At 46.8% G+C, this 20,297-nt stretch overlaps 1 protein-coding gene across 2 annotated transcripts in view; it reads right to left on the reverse strand.

Moving 5' to 3' along the window:
• MTUS1 (microtubule associated scaffold protein 1) overlaps positions 1–12,396 on the reverse strand; it is a 107,024-nt gene extending 94,628 nt beyond the window's left edge. For both annotated transcript variants that reach the window (XM_082238049.1, XM_082238048.1), the window contains exon 1: positions 12,263–12,396. The gene's annotated coding sequence lies outside the window, so the exon portion shown is untranslated. The remainder of the gene's footprint in view (positions 1–12,262) is intronic.
• Between the last annotated feature and the right edge of the window lie 7,901 nt (positions 12,397–20,297).

The raw sequence follows: 20,297 nt of genomic DNA on the forward strand, positions 1-20,297 counted from the left end.
TGTCTTGTTTGTGAGTGGGGCAGAGGACCCAAATGACATACAGTCGGGACGCAAAAGTCCTGTTGACACCCCTGAGTACATTACAGTACCTGGCAATGACTAGGGCAAGGTCCAATGTCTCTAGATAGGGAGATATCAGGTGTACTAACCTAGATGGGTACAAGGCACACCTAGCAACAGACACCACCTGTGTTCAGCTCAGAAGGACCCTAAGCTATGGACTTGATCCTTAGCTTAAGAAAGTGCAACTCCATCCTCATCAGTTGTCTTCTTGACACACGGTACAGTCACACCTCAGGTTACAGACGCTTCAGGTTGTGTTTTTTCAGGTTATGAACTGTCGAAACCAGGAAGTACCGGAACAGGTTACTTCCAGGTTTCGGCAGTTGCACATGCACAGAGGCGCTAAATCATGCTTTGCGCATGCACAGAAGCACCGAATCACAACCTGTGAGTGCGCAGACGCGCTGCTGCAGGTTGCGAAAGCTGCGGGTTGCAAATGTGCATCCTGCACGGATCATATTCACAACCCGAGCGTCCACTGTACTTCCATCTTGTCCCGCTCAAGCCTCAGCTTGTTCACCCTTATTCATTCCCAACCTGTCCAACAAACACTGAACTGCTGACACACAGGATTAACACAAAGCAGCTAGTATACTTTTTCAGAGAAGAATACTTGAATCTTGCACGAACACTTCACCTCTGTTGATAGCAAGCTGGCATCACTTTAGAGACTTTGTAGCCATTCAAAAGTGAGCAGGAGCACCAACACAACAGCTGACTAAAATAGAATGGTACTTAAATTAGAATAAGATTTGAGGGCAGGAGGTAGAAACAGTAGTACAGGAAAGTGCTGTATTAACAGTGAAACTGGGGCATAGCTAATGACAAAAATTTGGATACCTTCCCTATGAATTAAGAATAATTCCACCATTCATCTTGGAGCAAGAAGGGAACTAGCCAACAAGCATGAAAAATTGGAAATTCAGGAACTGGAAATACGGCTCATGGGGAAACATTAAAAAAAAAAAATCAGCAAAACGTTATCCAGTTTATATTTGGCTATTAGCCCCTTTTACAATTTTTCAACAAGTGTCACAAGAATTCAGACAAGGAATTTCACTATTTTCATTTTAGAACATGAATAAAACTTGGCTAAAAGGTTGCAGCAACACGGATGGAGGGCAGGTTTCCCCCTCCCTTATAATTTTACGAAACTATTTTGCACTGAGCTTGGAATACAAGGTTGGAGAGGGTCTATATAGTTCTTAGGGGCGAAATTAGGCTTATTTTCACCTGGGTCAAAGACCCAATGTGCCCCCCCCCAGTGGCAGAGGGAGTGGGTGCAGGGGGTGCAGTCTGCACCAGCTGTCATCACTGAGGGAGGGTGACAAAATGATTTTTTTAAAAAATGGGCTCACGGAACTTTTTAGGAGTGACACAGTGACTTACTGAAACAGCAGCATGAGACTTGCCTCTGCCTATGCTGCCTCTCCCTCAGCCACCCTACAGCTGAGGGGGAGGCAGCGAAGAGGCTCCAAGCAGCGGAGAGGCTCACCCCGTCCCCATAGGTGGCTCGCCCTGCCCCCAGCTGCAAGACACACACCCCTGCACTAGGAACCCAAGCGGCTAGCTACATTGCTGGGCTCCCCACATGCATTTGTGTACACACACACACACACACACATGGGTTGGGAGCCTCAGTGGCAGCCCTCTGGAGGCTTCACCCGGGGCAAAAAAACCTGGCTAGCCGCCCCCCCCCAATTGCTATGGCTCTGGTCTTAGTTCCTTCTCCTAATGTGATGGGGGTTTCAGTCAGGAAATGAAGGGAAAAGGAGTAGAGACAAGAGGAATGTGTTAGGGACATGCACAGCTCTTCCGGTTGGGAAGACTAAAGAGATTGGTGAATGGCTCTTCTGTGTATGAGGCAAATGGAATCCTGCTAATATGCTTTTTTTGTCTGCATCTTTCTCCTAGCCCCCCTTTTTTTAATAGAAAGCTATTTATCACCGAGTTTAAAGTTTTTGTTCTGAACTGATTTGTTTATTATTCAATACAGTACGGTAAGTGTGCTACCATTTTTTTTAAAAAAATGAAACTAAGCAGGGGGAAGTGGCTTGGGTTCAGAAGCAGTGTGCAGGGAAAGGATAAGTGTCATTTTTATCTGCTCCAAATCTCCCACCTGATGAGAAAGCAGCCACTGGGCATTTGTTACACGCATGCATATGCAAAGTGTAGTTAGGGCCTCTGGGTTGGTATACCATTGCTGCAGCTAAACACTGTCAGCTGAAAGTGTGAACTACAACTCTAATTGCACTGTATTGCAAGCCATGCGTGCAATTTGACAGGCTCGTTCATACCTTCACTGTCATCAAGTTACAATCCCGCTTCTGCAAAGGTGTTCAGTCTTCCCGAGGATCTCATACAGGGGTCTTTCCACAGTCTGACTCCTTCAGTGGTAGATGCCAAGGGTTGAACCTGCAACCTTCAACATGCTGTTCCCCATTAAAGTATGTCAATGTCTTCATGCTATGTCTCCATGGTGGGACTGATCATCACCACCATACCCTACTTACAGCTAGGTATGCTTCCTGCTGACCTCCAGAGAAGTAATGAGGAAAAGCCCTCTTCTCATAATCTGCACTTTTCTGGGATATGAAGAGAGGTCTTTGGATGTTTGAAGTGCAAATTACAACCATTCTGAGTAATTAGTCTCGTCTGAAAAAGCATGGGATTTGGGAGGCAAATTATTGCTGGGTGAAGCAGCAATAATAGTACCAAACACTCTGCTTATATTAAAAGTAATTCCCAACAAGAAAATAAATGGGAAAACATAGTGCTGTCTTATAGCAGTCACTACTATGTTATCACATGAATGGAAGCAACCCAGAACTGACATTAGCTAAGACGGATTTTTTTAAAGTAAGTTATCAGATGTAGTCCAAGCAATAGTGCAATGAGATGTTGATACAGTGGTACCTCAGGTTAAGAACTTAATTCATTCCAGAGGTCCGTTCATAACCTGAAACTGTTCTTAACCTGAGGCACCACTTTAGCTAATGGGGCCTCCCGCTGTCGCTGGAGCACGATTTCTGTTCTCATCCTGAAGCAAAGTTCTTAACCTGAGGTATTATTTCTGGGTTAGTGGAGTCTGTAACCTGAAGCGTCTGTAAACTGAAGCGTCTATAACCCGAGGTACCACTGTATAGTTACCACGTTATACAATTTACTTTCTGTATATATTAAGTCATGACTCTTAATAACAAGGGTAACAAGAACCTTGTGTACATTTAACATGCTTACCTAAATATATAGCATGTACATAGAAATGGCTGCATCTCCTCTCAGCTGTCATGCAATTTGGCTCTCAGCCCTTGAACTTTAAATGAAGGATGAATGGGAACACATGGCTTTAATGGAGAATTTGACAAATTCAAGGAAGAGAGGGTCATTGATGACTGCTAGCTACAATGGTTATGCCCTGCCTCCACATTTGGAGCAGTAATGCTTCTGAATACCTGTTGCTGGAAACTGCAGGAGGCGAGAATGCTCTTGTCCCCAATCCTGCTTGCGGGTTTCCCACAGGCATCTGGTTGGCAAGTGTGAAAACCAGATGCTGGACTAGATGAGACACTGGCCTGGTGCAGCAGACTCTTTTTACGTTTAAAAGCAATGTGTGGATCAATGTTTGAATTCCCCCAGTCTGCAATGTAAGAACGCAAGGCGAACCTATATTGATTGAGTAAGCAAAAGACAGCCATTTCCCCCTCATTAACATTCCATACCATTCCAAATCCCGAAGGACACTTTCCATCACTCAAGAAAGAGCCCTTAAGGGAATTCTAGAGTTCCAAAGTTAACCTCCACACCAATCATGTCATCCCTCCTCACCCCACATGACTTGAAGATTACTCTAGCAACGTGAAATTTCACCAGTGGTAAATACATAATCATTTCTGGGGCATTATCCCATTAACTTCAAGCAATCGTTTTGCAGTCAATAACTCCATCCCATCACAGAGAAGTAGCTTCCTACAACAAAACAGCATAACCCATTATGCAGCTTCAATGTCAGAATGTTTTCTTAGTACAGTGCTCTCCTCAAGCATTGATCTATAAGATGCAATCTGCTAACCATAATTTATGACTGACATCAGCTTCTTCTGTAAAAATCTGAGAGTTCACATCTGCATATTCATCATGGAAAATTGCATGCGTTAAAGTAAACGAACCAACGACACAAATCTTTCATCATACTTTCCAAGACATGTAGTTCACACATTCAGGCAAAAGCCTCAACCCACAATGAAGGTTATTGTTCTTAATCAACAGCTTCATGCAAGTGAAATAAATCCATGGAGTTGTTGTAAGCAAGCTTTCTTTACCAAAGTGGTTCTACCTAATCCTGTGCACCCAAGGAAATGAGAGTACTCTGGAGCTGACTATGAAAAGTGGCCTCTGTTTCGAATGGAAACACCAGTATGAGTTTCAACTTGTTAAAAAGTATTCACTGTGAAGTCTCCAAGAATTGGGGAAGTGCCCAGCTTGTGACTACTATACCACCCTGAAGTTCAGCAGCAAATAAGCTGAAATGCTGTATTCCTGTTTGGAACTGCCCTGCACAATATGTTGGAGATATTTGTTGAAAGACATTAAAAAAAAAATACAAGTACAGTTAAATTTCCAATTCCAGAAGCTTCAGTCATTAAAGCACAACACAGTCAAAAGCTTTTCCACTATACCTCAGCTTTAAAAAAAAAATCTCCCAAACCCACACCTTGTACTCAACCAGTTACAACTGATTACTGTAGTTGAACAGATCACACACTACAATTGAAGCAGAAAATTTAGGTAGATTTTTACTTACTCATTGGAGAAATGTAGCTTCCAAACCCCTGGAATGCATCCATCATCATCAACTAACTTTACATATTCATAGGTTCAATCAAAAAGGCAAATAGCTCATGCAAATACTTCAGTTGTTTCTTTATGTCAAACGCAGAAGAAACTTGCTTAGTCAGACCCAAGTCCCAGTGCTTTCAATGGGGCTCATTTCCAAGCACACATGCTTAGGCTTGCAGTCTCACAGACAGCTCACCAATTAACTTTCATTTTTTAAGGCAAGAGAGGAAAGGAAATGTTCTGTATGACTAAAACTTGAATATAGGTTTCTCATACAAATAGCAAATAAAACTATTAAGATCTGAGTGAGTAAGTGAGTGAGAGAGAGATTCATATTTTTTCCTACCTTAACACAATCTGTTCATTGGTGCATACATTCTGCAATGAAGGTTTATTAAACATCTGTTATAATGTAACCTGATTTTTTTCCAATAACTTTACAAGTGACGCCTGGAAAACGTTTAACCCAGTGGCACTTTATATGCCAGCATACCGAAGCAAAGCACTTAGGGATTTCATCAGCTCATTCCAAGCAGTCGAGTTTGTCCTGTACATTTCTTTAGTGGGCCATTGATTGCTTGAGGCATACTTGGTTCTAAAAAGCATTTTTAAAAATCCTTTCATTTTTCAATGAACCTCAAGAAATCATTCACACACCACCTTTCCTTGACCACAGTGCAACGGTATCAGATTTCAACGTGAATGCCCTTTCCAGTCCCCCTCTTTTTGCCAGCAGTGTATTGTATAAATAGAAACAAAACAGTGTATTGTATAAAATAGAAATTACTGAGCATCTTTCCAAAGCTAGATGACCTTAACCACATCATAAGTTGGGAGGCGTGATACTTAATTACACGAGTGTTTTGAATTGCAGTATTTAAACTTCCATGTTCATACCACTGATTTTCTTCCTTTATTACAAAGGAATCCGTCAACAAACAGAAACATCCAACATTTCCTATGGCTTCTTGTTGTTGTTCTTTCACAGACTAGTGTTACCACCGTATTGGAAATTAGAAGAAATAATCGCCAAGACTTCTTCACAACTTTGACACCTACAGGTATGCTCTTGGGAGCCCCACTCCTGTCTTGATACACCATCCACCACTGTGAGATTTAGTTCAGTGTTTCCCAACCTTTTTTGGGCAACGGCACACCTGTTTAATGAAAAAAATCTCGCGGCACACCACCATTACAGCCCCGTGACGTCAGCGCGCAGCGTCACGCCGGGAGGGACGCACGAAAGTGAAAGTTTTCGATTTTTTCCCTCCCCTTTGCCGGGGAACCTCCAAGCTTTGGGGGTGGGGGGGGAGGAGGCAGCAGAGCGAGGGACTGAGGGACGGCGGCAGCTGAGGCGGCGGCTGTTGTGGTGGTGGCGGCGGCGATAGCGGGTGGAGGAGGGGGCGGTGGCGGGGCCGAGGTGGTCGGTGGCGGCGGGGGAGGCGGCGGCGGGTGGAGCAGGAGGGCGGCCGAGGCCGGTGAGGGAGTAGGGTTGCCCGGGGCTTGAGGAGCCGCCGCCGGGAGTTGCTGCTGCTGTTGTTGCTGCTGCTGCCCGGACATGCCGGCCTCCTCCTCGTCCGCTGTCTCGCGCTCCTCCCTTTTGCATGTGCTGCCCCGCCGCTGCCCCATTGGCTGGGTCCTGTCAGCTGATCCTGTGTTATTTCCTGTGTGTGTGTGTGTGAGGGGAGAATGGAGAGAGAAACCTCGGCACCACCACCGCGGAGCCGCCCCCGGCTTGACGCGGATCCTCGCCGCCGCCGCCTCTCACCGCCCGACTCGCCCGCCTCCCTCCCACGGCACACCAGCCAATGTCTCACGGCACACTAGTGTGCCGCGGAACACCAGTTGGGAAACACTGATTTAGTTAATGCAAGACTCCAGCAGATCTCTGCATGCCTCAAAACCCATGCTCTTAAAACATTCGACTGTTCCCCATCTTTATTGGAAACCTGGGTAGTCACAAAACACATTACATTATAGTAACTAGCAAGTCACAACATGCTAAATTCTCTGCATTAAAAAAAAGAGGCAGGCTTTAAACTGTGTGGCTAATCCAGTTATGCTTTGATGGAGGTTTCTCTCAGGTCAAGGTTACGGTCCCTAACTGAGAGAAAGAGAAATACCACAAAAAGAGGGCAGGGTTGGGGGGAGGATTGAGAAAGACAAGGATTCCTACACCTAACCAACATTTTGTCCAATGCCGTAATTATTTTCTGCAATGCAATAATTATTTTCTCCAATTATATCCACTTTTAGAAAAGAGGCAACTAAGCAACCCAAATGATGCCTGCTCTTGTTGAAGAAAACACAACACACCTAAGGTTTGACTTTTAGTTCACGGAATAAACACGAACAAAACAAACATTTCATTGCTGGCCAAGTTTTCCCACAAGAAAACACCTGTCCTGGGTATTCTAGCTAAAGGCCACAGTAAGTAAGTAATAACAGATTACTCTGAGAATAAGTACCTGGACTGGCAGCTACTGACAAGATGGACAAAAAATTAACTGGGCATGACTCCTCCAATTACAACCTCTTCTTCACCATGCCCCTTTGTACTTTTACCATCAACCACTGAGGTTAAAATTATCGGTGCAATGCCAGCTTCAACCATTTTGACATGAAAAGGGTATGTATTTAAGTACATTACAGACTATAAAATAATTCTTGAATTATTTCAAGAATTGAAATAATGGCAATGGCTTCTTTTTTGCATGCTTCCCACTGAAGCACTTGAGCGTGAATGAGGAGCCTGCTGCACTCCAGATGGTCATTGGACCTCCAATCCCATCATCCCTGACCACTGGACATTTTAAAAAATGAACTTGTTCTTCCAAGTAAGAAACTTTACTAACCTTCCAAAGCAATTACTTGGGAACATTTTAGCAGACTACTGGCATTCAATTCGTGGGTTGCAGCCACAGTTAGTGGCACCAACCGTTTTTGGTTTGGGTTCTCCTGCACCAAATAAAAAATTTCAAAGGAAAAGATAGATAGGGGCAAGAAAGGATAAGAGAAAAAGACCTTTAAAAACTGAAAAGGTGCATCTCATGTCTAACCAGGTTGATGACTATTGATCTTTAGATAGCTTTATTACAAAAGTTTATACCAACTGTGTGTGTCTGTTTTAGCTTGATAAATTAACTCTGATGGCCTTTCGGCTGATGCCCTGGTGGTCCGCTAGAATGCAGAGCTAACCAGGGCTATCGACTGTCTGGCTCCGAAGTGCCCTCTCCAAATTGCATGGAGCCCGGATGGCTCCATGGTTTCCCCCAGAGCTAAGGGCGATGAAACAACTGTTGAGACAGCTAGAGCACCAGTGGCGGAAAACCCACTCTGAATCAGACCAAACACAGGTTAGAGCTCAATGTCAAGCCTACCAAGTGGTGATATCAACGGTGAAGAGGACCTTCTTCACCACCTCTATTGCATCTGTGGAAAATAGTTCCATGCCTCCAGGTGCTCCAGAGTTTAAAGGATCCACATTTACCAGTGGTCCAGTGAGGACCCCAATATCTCCTGTGGTGACTTGGCAAAGTTTTTCGCAGATAAAATCACTCAGACCCCACCATAGGGGCAGGGCTGGGGTGGGAGAGTGCCAGAGCTCTGACTAGTCAGGTTGTATGGGATCAATTTCAATCAGTTACCTCTGAGGATTTGGACAGGCTGCTTAAACAAGTGAAACCTGTCTCATTGACCCTTGCCCATCCTGGCTCATAAAAGCAAGCCAGGGAGGGTTGGGCAATGGGCCTTGTGGGGTGGTGAATGCTTCCCTCTGTGAGAGAGAGTCTTCCCAGACACACTTCTTTAAAAAAACATCTTTGGACCCAGCCATCATGGCCAATTATAGTCCAGTCTCAAATCTTCCATTCTTGGGCAAGATAATTGAGCAGGCGGTTACTGAACAATTCCAGGCATGTCTGGAGGATGTGGACCATTTGGATCCCTTCCAATCAGGGTTCAGGCCTCATCATAGGACTGAAACTGCCTTGGATGCGCTGGTCGATGATCTCCAGTGGGCTAGGGACAGAGGTGAAAGCTGTTTCCTAGTTCTGCTGGATCTCTCAGTGACCTCTGACACCAGTGACCATGACATCCTTCTAGACCATCTAGAGGGGTTGGGAGCTGAGGGGGCATTGTTCTACAGTGGTTCTGCTCCTTCCTCCTGGGCCGTGTCCAGAAAGTGGTGTTGGAAGGGGAGTGTTCAGACCCCTGGGCTCTCACTTGTGGGGTACCTCAGGGCTCTGTCCTCTCCCCCATGCTTCTTAACATCTATATGAAGCCGCTAGGAGAGATCATCAGAGGGTTTGGGCTGGGTGTTCAATATATCACCCAAGACCAGTATGAGGGGCAGACTGCGATGACAGTTTCACTCAGCTGTATGTTGCTGGTGAAGCTGCTGCCTTCTGAATCCCTCTGCTAACAGCGCCAAGGGAGAAACAAGCTGCAGCCAGGAGCTGGAGGCAGCGGTTTCACCAGTGATATACCACTGAGTGAAACTGCCATTGTCTGCCCTCATACCAGCAGAAGGAGAAACAAGTTGAATCAGTGAGGTGCTAATACAGCTTGTTCCTCCCTCTGCCTCTTTAAACTGCTTGGTTGAGGAGCGCGCTGTTACCCTCACCTCAACCAAGCAGTTTTAAAGAGCCCCCGGCGGTGCGGGGGCTCTGTTAAGGTGCTCCCCCTCCCCAGCTGAGAGAGCCCTGATCCGGCTCCTGCTTGCACACCAGCAGGAGCAGGATGGGGGCTGCAAAACTGGGGAGGCGTTGGCTCCATCACACTTCTCGCTTAATGGGGGGGCAGCTACTGTTCCCCCTCAATGGAGAAGTTTAAAGGATCCCCTGCCTCTAGCTGTCCTTCTAGAACTGCAGTCCAATCATTATTCCTGTCATACTAACCGTCACAGCATTGCAGAATGCTTAGCAAACCAAAGAGAGGTCAATGTTGAGAATGCAACTGTCTGCACAGGAGAAAGAAAGGACATTTCTACTGGATGTGAAAAAAGCCGGAGTGCTACTTGACACTGTTCGGCCTGTCCGACGGAGACAAGCATCTGAGTGCTTCTCTTGTAACAATAAAGCATGCACATTCCAACCGCTTGCTTCAATGATGGTTTCAGAGTTTGAAGCATTAAAATAGAGCAGCACAGGTTTTCCCATGAAAGGCTTCACCTGGACTGCAGAATAAGCTGGTTACCTTAAGAGTACAGACACATATGGTAATTTCACTCTTGGTTCAGCAGTTCTGGTTGCCCCAGCAGACCTTGAGAAGTCTACTGCTAGGCAAGTGAGGTGAGGGGGGGAGGGCAGGGGAGAGAAACAGCAGAGAGTTAGGTATTGTTGTTGGTCACCCTCCAGACAGCATATAAGGATTAGCCTATAAACTTGGTAGTTTTCACTGGGTTATTTAATACAAGCCCTAGAGTGGTTCTCCCCATGATGAGAAAACCTGACACTAGACATTAGCCTAGCAGAAAGGAAGCAGCATAGGAACAATCTGATGCCAGGAATACTGTGGGGGAAGGGGAGGGGCTGAGTGAGGAAAAGAGATTTCTGACTGCAGTGTGCCTTAAAGGACTTTAACAGTTGTTCCTTCCTTAGGAGATTTCTATGGCTAGGGCCCCATTAAGAGACATTCACAAATCTGTCCCGATCAAGTTCCTGAACCAAAAGAGAAAAGCAAATAAACCAAAGCAGAACCCATGATATTAAGAACATAAACATTCAATGTTGTTGTTATTGTGCACACGTAAATAGCATGCTATTCTAAGCCTGCTAGGATTAACATCCTGCTATGTTGTTTGGTAGGCTGCGAGAAGGTTTTACTTAATAACAAATTCTTGATGTTGCTGGATGACAACTCTCACCATCCCTGGCCATTGGGCTTGTGCTGCCTGAGGCTGCTAGGAGTCACAAAGAATATTTCAAAGTAATGGGTGCCATTCATCCTTTCAAAGCATTCTACAAACTAACCAGTAATCCTGTTTTAACAGATAGGAAAGTGAAACAATCCATAAGGTCTTGAAATAATCCATCTCAAGTTCAACTTCAGGGGCGTTTTCAAACGAATAGAAACACCTATGAGCCTACCTATCTGTGTATCATATTGTTAAGGAGGAACAGAAAGCAAATGGTACTTCCCCCCAAAAAAAGCCAGATGTACATTCTACTAGATATCGGTTTTACAGATGTGCCAAATGTAAGAAACACACTTTCTTTTTAAAGGAACACTCAGACTGGAGATTTAAACCAGTCTGAAATGTGAAATATAAACCTCTCAGCAGCTACCTAGGGGCATCAGGCATCCCTTCCACGTTCTGTTAAGATCAAGCACAAAACTCGGAAAGAAGAAAAAACTTAATAGGCTTTTTCTACTGTCAGCTGCGGCAACGCCTCCACCGGCCCTCAAGCGACGAAACGAGGACGCCTGTTGCCTAAACTCTTCGGAGTCCGCAAATGCGATTTCTCCCCATCTGATCAGCGACAGCCCGCGCCAGATCCCGTTCGCAGAAGGGCTTGCAGCACAGAGCAGGCGCAACAGGGATCAGCCAGGAGAGAGAACCCTTTGGCCTGAGCTGCGACATCCTTGCCAACTTTCCCCTGAAGTGCCTGGCACAAGCTAAAGCTGGCGGGTGGCGGCGCGGGGTGGGGGGAAAGGAGAGAGAGGAGAGAGAAGCCGTCTCTCTCTCCCCCACCCCCGGGTGCAGGGCGCAGAATCGCGGCGGGCCAATGCGGCCGAGGCGGAGCCCAGCCAGAGCCGGCGCCAACAGCAGCAAAACGCCAGGGGGAAGGAAAGGGCAAGAGCAACTCGGAGTCCAAGCAACTCGCAGGAAGGCCAAGGCCGCCGGCCAATGGGGAGACCCCCGCCGCCGCGGCCGCGCACCCCATTGGCCCAGCCGCGCGTCCCGCCGGAATGGGGGAGGCCACGGAGAAAGGGAGGGGAGTGGGGGGCGAGGCGAAGCTCTCCGCAGCTCCTCGCGCCAACTTGACAGCGACCCTCTTCCCACACACACAAACATATCTATAAATCTCGCCTCAGACCCCACAGCCGCAGCCCTTTCGAAACGCGGACACCCAGCCGAAGTTGCGGCGCCCCCAAAGTTCCCTCACGACCTTTTCCCGCGGCGCCCGCGAAGGGCAGCGGCGGCGCCTCACGCCCCACAAAAGCCCCACCGACTCCCCTCAGCCTCAGAGTCCGCTCTCTCTCGGTTACCCGCTGCGCCACACTTCCAGCTTTGAGGAGCCTGAGGGCAAAAGGGACGCGCGGCGTTCAGCTTCCTCTCCTCCGCCGTCCCCTCGCTCCCCTCACCTCGCCGAGCTTCCCGCCGAAGCGCAGCAGCCCTGCAGTGGCGCTTTATTACCTTCCGCAGAAGAGGCGGCGGGACGCTTCGCCTCGCGCGCCTTGGGCAGCTGCTGGGTATGCGAGTGCGTCTGGGCGCGCACTCCTCGTTCCTGGGTTTCTCGCGCTCTTCTTTTCTTTTTCTGTTCCCTTCCCCCCACCCCTTTTTGGGTCCGCTCGCCGCCCAGTGCGCGTGCTCAGCACCGGCCGGGACCAGCCGAGGAGCGCCTTCCTCGCCTCCTTTCTTCGACGGAGCCGCAGCACCTGCCTTTCCTCCCCCCCCCCCCGTGACGTCACGGCATTCCTCAATACCTGGCCCAGCAGCGGAGCGGGGCCAGATCTCGACTCTCTCCTTCTCCCTCGAACAAGTAAGACGCGCGTGAGCGCAAACGCCGCAGGACAAAACCCGCACACTTTGTTCCGTGTCGCTTTGGGGGGGTCGATCCTCCTGGGTGTCGCATCCCGCAGAGCCCACCCCCGCCCACCTCGGTTGCTGTGACTTTAACACAGCCGACAGCCTTTGACCAGGTGAGGCTTATGCCCCATCTACATGACCAGGAAGGTGGAGGGGGGAGAGACTTACTGGTTGCATTTCTGCCTGCTCTTAAAGGCTAAGAAAAGCTTTGCTAGAGCAGGACAAAGGCAGACCCTGCAAGTGTCCCTATTTTCCAAGGACGTCACTGATTTTTCTGATTGCCCTCCCAGTTTCCACATGGATCCCAGAATGCTCCTTAAAGGTAAAGGGACACCTGACCATTAGGTCCAGTCACGGACGACTCTGGGGTTGCGGCTCTCATCTCACTCTACTGGCCAAGGGAGCTGGCGTACAGCTTCTGGGTCATGTGGTCTGCATGACTAAGCCGCTTCTGGCGAACCAGAGCAGCGCACGGAAACACCGCTTACCTTCCCACCGGAGTGGTACCTATTTATCTACTCGCACTTTGATGTGCTTTCAAACTGCTAGGTTGGCAGGAGCAGGGACCGAGCAACGGGAGCTCACCCCGTAGCAGGGATTTAAACCGCCGACCTTCTGATCGGCAAGTCCTAGGCTCTGTGGTTAACCCACAGCGCCACCCACTTCTCCTTAGGATGTCCCTATTTTCGTTGGAGAAAAGCTGGAGGCTGTGGTAGGACATCCCTCTTTTCACTGGAGAAATGTTGGAGGGTATGGAGTTATCCGACCCCTGAGCTGTCTGAAGGCAATCCTGTATAGGGAAGGTTTTTTATAAAAATGTTTAATGTTTTCTTATGCTTTTATATATGTTGGAAGCTGTCCAAAGTGGCTGTGGCAACCCAGTCAGATGTGTGGGGGTATAAATAGTAAAATGTCCTTATGGAATGGGACTGTCCCTATTTTCAACTGAGAAATGTCGGAGGGTATGCATCTAGCCCAGCTTCAGGTTCTCACAGGTAGAAGCCCACAAGCAAGACGTGAGCCATAGGAGCCGACTTCTAGGGCCCGAGGTTCCTTTGGCTCCCCCAAAGAAAGTTTTCGAGGGGGCCAGAGCCCCCCAAATTGATGGCTATTTGCCATTCAAATAGTGTGTGTGCACCACATCATGTGATCGGTTATGCGGGGGGGCTGGGCTTACCTGCCCCCTCAATATTGTATTCAGGTTGGCACCCCTGACCTAAGCCATCAGTGCCCTCTACACCTGGGATTCCCAACAAGAAGACAGAGGCAGAACACAGCCATCCTGTACAGGGACGCGGACTTATAAAAAATATTGGGGGGGCCGGGAAAGCTCGTGAAATGTAAATAAGCTCATGAATATGCAAATAAGCTCATGAATATGCAAATGAAGTGGCGCCGCCCCCTCGTGAGCGAATAGGGGAGAGCGTGCTGCTGCCTATTAATCAGCTCCGGAACAGCTGATATGCGGGAAACCTGGGGCTAGAGGCAGAAGCCCCCGCCCCCGGGGATTCCCCTGTTCTCGCGGGGGACGGCCGGGGCTCTCCAGCTAGGGCGCGCGGCTGGCTGGCTGGCTGGGGAGGGAGCAGGTGGGGAGGAGGCGGGGGACGGCAGCAAGGGCGCCCGAGATTATTGGGGGGGCTGAGCCCCCCAAAAAATTTTTTTGAGGGGGCTCAAGCCCCCTCAAGCCCCATGGAGTCGGCGCCTATGATCCTGTAGCTATGTCTTGTGGGAGCAAATTGCATAGTTTATGCATTAAACTGAGCCCCTTCAGGAAAACAATGTTGGTGCCTCTCCCAGGGGAATTGCAATGATGCAGCTAACTCATCCCCTTAGAACGTAAGTAGGTTTGGCATTTACTGACACAAAAGAACCTGTGGTCATAACTGCCCAAAACCGATTGCTGCTGATTATGAAAGTAGACAGCAAGAAGTGGTAAAACACAAAACCACAGTGGTTTGAAGGTGCAATAAAAAGAAATGTTTAAGTGTGTCAAACTTTACACGAGTTCCTAAAAGGAAACAGAGATTCAAAATCTGCTTTGGGCTTTACTGGCAATAAAGAGCTTGGGCATGCATGATTGCTTAGTCATTCAGACTGCAATCCTGGAAGTAAGCCCTACAGGATTCCATGGAACGTTAGAGCAGGCATGCATGGGATTTCTTTTTGCAATTGATGATCTCCAAGCACCAGTTTACAATATTTAAAATTGGGAATACATCCCAGAATTGTTTCAAAGAAGAATAGCAGCCTGGCCCGACCCATGTTTTCTTGGCAATAGCTTCCAAGGTCTCAGTGGCACTTGCCTCCAAGTAAATAAGGTTAGGACTGCAGCCTAAAATGTGGACCAGGCTGTCAGCCTTAATCTTCTAAGCTGGGATCATGCCACTTGTATTTGGTGCTGTGCTATACTTAGTATGCTATTGGCATTAAATGGTAAGTTACCAGTGAGGCTGACTGACAAGATACAGAAGGGGATTGGGGCTCTTGTACATTTAATAGTTGTAAAAAAAGAGGCAATCTGAGCAGATGTAACTTTTCTCCACCCAAGACATGACAAAATTCCATTTCATCCACTTCTTCCAAAATTCCATCTTCTACTCAACTATTATAGAGACAAGAGATTTGTTCTCTGTTAGACCTGGACACCTAAATAGACATAGGAAAGTTTTTCCCCTACTCAAGGTAACCTCCATGTGCATCAGTCTGGGATCTAAATTCCATGGAAGACTTAATACTAGAGAACATTGGTGACTTGGCACTACTTTAAATGATTTGGTAACTTAGCTGAGCGCGTCAGGAGGGCATTGTGCTCTTTGACCAAAGTATTTTAAAAGATGAATGGACTGTGCTAAATGCAGTCTTGCTTTATTGCCACATGAAAGAAAACTATGTTTACTTTCATTATGGTTTGCTATGGAGAGAAAGCACACACACACACACACACACACACACACACACACACAAAACCAACACCATAAGAGAAGCTGTCACATCATGAGAATGCATACCTGTTTGGTGAGTAAACGCATAACTCAGATCCCATTGATGAAAATGGTACTTACAGGGCATTAAATTAACTAGGTGGCTCATGCAGGCTATTCAGTGAAGCTAGCACCTGAAGATGTAGGCCTACATTTAGAATAGCATCTGTTACCTTAAAGGTCAGCTCCATTTGATCACCTGTGTGCAAACTCATAAGGAGAGGAAATACATCACATAGATATTTTAGCACTAGTTCACTGCTGTTCACATGAAGGGTGGCAGAGACATCATCACCCAAGGAACGTGGTATCTGAGCTTCCATTTCTAACTTGAACTTGGTGAAGACCATTCCACCAAATCTGGAAGGCAAAAATGAATTTCTCATGTTTCTGTGGTTGCTAAACATAATATATTTTGAAACAAAAAAGCATTCCCCGCCAATAGCCCAAAAATGCTGACACAAAAGGTGGACTGGGGTTTTTATTTAGACATTTCTACCCACTTGCTGTGGGTAGCGCTGTGGTCTAAACCACTGAGCCTAGGGCTTGCCGATCAGAAGGTTGGTGGTTCGAATCCCCGCAACGGGGTGAGCTCCCATTGCTCGGTCCCTGCTCCTGCCAATCTAGAAGTTCGAAAGCACGTCAAAGTGCAAGTAGATAAATAGGTATCGCTCCGGCGGGAAGGTAAACGGCGTTTCCGTATGCTGCTCTGGTTTCGCCAGAAGCAGCATAGTCATGCTGACCACATGACCCGGAAAAACTGTCTGTGGACAAATGTCGGCTTCCTTGGCCGGTAAAGCAAGATGAGTGCCGCAACCCCAGAGTCGTTCACGACTGGACTTAACTGTCAGGGGTCCTTTACCTTTATCCACTTACTTTCATTTTATAAATAAGTTCAAAGCATCTCACAAAATGACTGAAATACACCAAAATGTAGCATTAACAAAATAATAACTATCTAAACATTACTAACAAAATATTACTGACAAAAATACAGTATCATGTAACAAAAGTAGGTTAAAAGAGGTTAAAGAACAGGGAGAAAGAATTATTAACTGCCATTAAATGTTCAGTGGAATAAAAAGGGCTTAGCAGAACACTTGAACTTAACAGGAGCCCTGATGAGTCAGGTGAAAGACACATCTAGCGCAGCATTCTGGGCTTACAGTGGCCAGGAAGAGGCCTATGGGGAAGCCCTTAACCAGGCCATCAGCACTCTCCCTGCTTGTGATCTCCAGCAACTGATATTTAGAGGCACAATGCTTCCAACAGTGGAGGTAGAAAAAGCCACCATGGCGACAAAGCTTAAAAGAGAGGGAGCCAGCCACCCTTTTCTACCAAGTAAGTTCCATAATATAGGTGCTGCAAAAGAAAAGGGTGTTTCTTAGATCCCAACCACTTCTGAGAGTGGTGGAATGCACACCAGGGCCTCCAGCACTGAATTAATGCAATGGGTGGACAGATTGTATGGGCCATATCTCCGTGGTAGAACATCTGCTTTGCATACCCTCCAACAAAAATAGGGACATCCCACAATGATAATTTTACTATTTATACACCACACATCTTACTGGGTGGCCCCAGCCACTCTGGGCAGCTTCCAACATATATAAAAACATAATAGAACCAGTGCTCATTGGGGGGCAGTATTTCAATATGAGTAGGAAAATGAGAGTACCCCTAAACGTTTTTTTAGGGAAAAGAGCACTGAATAGAACATTAAACATTTTTTTTAAAAAAACCCTATACAGGATTGCCTTCAGGCAGCTCGGGGGTTGAATAACTCTATAACCTCCAACATTTTTCCAATGAAAATAGGGATGTCCTAAGAAAAAGTGGGAGGGACGCGGGTGGCGCTGTGGGTTAAACCACAGAGTCTAGGACTTGCCGATCAGAAGGTCGGCGGTTCGAATCCCTACGGCGGAGTGAGCTCCCGTTGCTCAGTCCCTGCTCCTGCCAACCTAGCAGTTCGAAAGCACATCAGAGTGCAAATAGATAAATTGGTACCGCTCCGGCAGGAAGGTAAACGGCGTTTCCGTGCACTGCTCTGGTTCGCCAGAAGCAGCTTAGTCATGCTGGCCACATGACCCGGAAGCTGTACACCGGCTCCTTCAGCCAATAAAGCGAGATGAGCGCCGCAGCCCCAGAGTCGGTCATGACTTGACCTAATGGTCAGGGGTCCCTTTATCCTTTACCTTTTAAGGAAAAGTGGGACATTCCGGGATCAAATCAGAAACTGGGACAGCTTCTTTAAATCAGGGATGTCCCTGGAAAATAGAGACTTAGAGGGTCTGGCTTTGTGGGCAGAACTTTCCAGGTACAATCTCCAACATCTCCAGGTAGACCGGGAATGTCCCTGGTTTGAAACCCTGGAGAGCCATTGCAAGTTTGTGTAGATGGTACTGACTCAGTTTTCAGATATCCTATCCCCAAATCACTGTCTTTGTAGGTAAAACCAGTGCATCTACAATATATTATACAGAGTGTGCATCTCTTTCTGCAAATGCTTAACACTGCTGTTGTTGTAGACTATAAAGAGCTGGACAAAGAGACTGGTAGGCAAGCATAAGGAGAACAAGGAGGAGGGGATAAGATGCTGCAAATGTGGGAGTAAAACAACCAATACAGGAGTGTTTTCAAATCCATGGGTTCTTGAGTATCCTTAGAGATACAAACGCCATTATTTGGGCATCATTATTTTAGCCCTTTATGTGTAGAAGGAGATTGGGGCCAAGGCAAAACGGTGCTGCAAAGAGCCGAAGCAATTGCATTGATGCTGTTATTTGCCACCCACACCACATACTTTCTGGATCATAGTACAAACTGTACAAAAGTACATCACAGATAAGGCAATAACTTTTGACTAATGCCTACTGGCGTAAGATTATTCAGGGTTCAAGTTTGTATAAGATCCTTATCAGAAAGGAGGAGAGATTAGAAGCTGCAGGTATGGAGGAAACTTGTTTAGAAATGCAAATGTTTTACTCATCATATTGCAATGTATTAGTAGTAGTATGCTGGAACCCAAATAACACCTCTTCTAAACACATCTACACTTAGATCTTGAGGGCCTTGAGTTGAATCTGAATTCCATTTGAAGCCACAAGACCTGCTTCCCAGTAAATGGGTTAAGAATCAGTGTTTTACGAAAGCCTCATTGACTTTAAGGTAGTATTTAAGCACACGTAAGCCTGCAGTATAAGTTTCTATATTTCTTCTACAAAACAAGAAACACAAAACAAGTTGTCATTTGTATACAATATAGTTATGTATCTAACTGTAAAGCGCATCTTGTAAAAATGTTGTAGAGCATTCATTTTGAGGGTGCAGTGCTGGCTAATTTTTCTATTCCCTTTCCCCTGTTTGGTGTATGCCACTTTCTGGAATGACTTTTAGTCATCCTTGCCATCTGTATTCCCTTTTAGTCTACCTGATAAAGAATTCAGTTTTAGCTCAGAATTTGCATTCTCCTACCTGCAGCAGGGACGCGGGTGGCGCTGTGGGCTAAAGCCTCAACGCCTAGGGCTTGCCGATCGAAAGGTCGGCGGTTCGAATCCCCGCGGCGGGGTGCGCTCCCGCTGCTCGGTCCCAGCGCCTGCCCACCTAGCAGTTCGAAAGCACCCCCGGGGGCAAGTAGATAAATAGGTACCGCTTACCAGCGGGAAGGTAAACGGCGTTCCGTGTGCGGCTCTGGCTCGCCAGAGCAGCGATGTCACGCTGGCCACGTGACCCGGAAGTGTCCCCGGACAGCGCTGGCCCCCGGCCAATAGATGTGAGATGGGCGCACAAACCCCACAGTCTGTCAAGACTGGCCCGTTCGGGCAGGGGTACCTTTACCTTTACCTTTACCTTTACCTGCAGCAATACAAATTGTTTCCATAAAACATCATTGCCTTTACAAGGTTGCCAAGCTATGACTCTCCAGAGGTCATTGAGCTCTGTTATCAGCTCTATAGTCAGCATAGCCCCTGATCAGGGATGATGAGCTCTGGATTCCAACAACGTTTGAAGGGCCATTAATTAGCCACCTATGTCTTACAGCAAGAGCAATCTACGCATTATTGACATGGGGAGTTGATTGCAAAGTCCAGAATTATAAATATTAGGGCTGCACTGTTTGAAACATGGTTTTCTGTGTGGCATGTGTTAATGTAAGGATTCTGTCTTGGTTAGCGCAAAGATAGCCTTATATTACCTGATTTTTTAGGGCTTGAAAGCTTGTCACATTCAATTTCCCCCCTTAAATATCTCATTTTACACAATCTTCCTCCAAGCCATCTCATCTGACAGTTTTAGTGCACAGTCATTCTTATTGTCTTCCCTCTATTACTTATATTAATAGAGAAAGGACAGTAATATTTGTTCTTTTAAAAAAGCACATAAAACTGACAAGGGAACTTGAAGTCATGTGTCCTGAAAGACCCCCTTGGCAAAATAGGGTTAGAGCTTTCGGTCTGACAGCATCTTTTCAGATCAGAGAACAGGAAAAAATGAGTGCACAGTCTCTTTATTTAAAGCAAATTTTGGCTTCGGTTCCTCTCAGAGCTGTCTACACTTGTATATTGTCTTGATCCCATCCACTGGGCAAGCTCATTGTGCGGTTATTTGGAATAGGGCCTTCTTTGTAGTAGCACCTCAGTTGTGCAACTCCACCCCTCCCT

The sequence above is a fragment of the Podarcis vaucheri genome (genome assembly GCF_965113315.1).
Source record: "Podarcis vaucheri genome assembly, chromosome: 9".
Taxonomy (NCBI): Eukaryota; Metazoa; Chordata; class Lepidosauria; order Squamata; family Lacertidae; genus Podarcis; species Podarcis vaucheri.